Raw genomic sequence first — 1479 nt, forward strand, 5'->3', positions numbered from 1 at the left:
ATTAATAGGTCTAAAAGAAGAGATAAATTGAAATGCAATAATAGTAGCAGGGTTTTCAACATGCCATTTTTAGCTATGGACAGGATACCCAAGCAGTTAATCAAGAAAAATATTTGGGGCAGCGCCTGTGCTCAAAGGAGTAGGGCACCAGTCTCATATGCTGGAGGTGGCAGGTTCAAACCTAGCCCCAGCCAAAAACTGTAAAAAAAAAAAAAAAAGAAAAGAAAAAGAAAAAGAAGAAAGAAATACTTGATTTAAATTGGACTTTAGACCAAATGAATCTAACAGACATTTACAGAGCATTTCATTCAACTGCTGCAGAATATACATTTTTCTCATCAGCACATGGAACATATGGTAGTCTACAGTATAAGTCTTACCAAATTCAAAAGAATCAAAATCGCACCAGGTATCTTTTCTGACCACAAGATAACAAAAGTAGAAATAATACAAAAAGGAACCTAGGAAAATGTACATACGCATGGAAATTAAACAACATTCTTGTGGATGACCAATAGGTCAATTAACAAGTTAAGAAGATATTTTTAAAATTTCTTGAAACAAATGAAAATGGAAACACAATATACCAGAACCTCCCGGATACAAAAAAAGGTGTTAGGAGGAAAGTTTATAGCCATAAATGCCTATATTTGAAAAAAAGAGAAAGACTAAATCACCTAACAATGCATCTCAAGAAAGTAGAAAAGTAAGAATAAACCAAACCCAATATTAGTAGAAGGAAAGAAATAATAAATAATAGAGTAGAAAGAAATGAACTGGAGACTAAAAAAGTACAGAAGATTAACAAAATGAAAAAGTGATTTTTTGAAAAAAAATAACACCTACAAACCTATAACTATATTAAGTGAGGAAAAAGAGAGAAGATTCAAATAAATAAAATCAGAGACAAAAAGGAAACATTACAACTGATACCATAGAAATACAAAGGATTATTAGAGACTATTATGAACAAGAATATGCCAACAAACTAGAGAACTGAGAAGGAATGGATACATTGCTGGACACATAAGAGCTACCAAGATTGCACCATGAAGAAAGAGAAAACCCTAACACACCAATAATGAATAACATCAAAGTAGTAATAAAAATGTCTCCCATCAAAGAAAAGTACAGGACCTATGGATTCATTGTCAAATTCTACTAAATGCTTAACAAAGAACTAATATAAATTCTTTTCAAAAAATTATAGAGAAGGGAATACTTTGAAACTCATTCAACAAAACCAGCAGTACCCTCACACCAAAACTTAGACAAGGACACATCAAAGCAAAAACAAAAACAAGAATAAAACAAGCAAAACTATTAGGCCAATATCCTTGATGAGCATAGATGCAAAAATCTTCAACAAAAACTAACAGATTTCAACAACATATTAAAAAGATGATTCATCATGATCAAGTGGATGGAATTTATGTAGGGATGCAAAGATGAGTCAACTTACACAAATCGAAAAACATG

Source organism: Otolemur garnettii, unplaced genomic scaffold (genome assembly GCF_000181295.1).
Source record: "Otolemur garnettii isolate 467f Iridium unplaced genomic scaffold, OtoGar3 scaffold00167, whole genome shotgun sequence".
Lineage (NCBI taxonomy): Eukaryota > Metazoa > Chordata > Mammalia > Primates > Galagidae > Otolemur > Otolemur garnettii.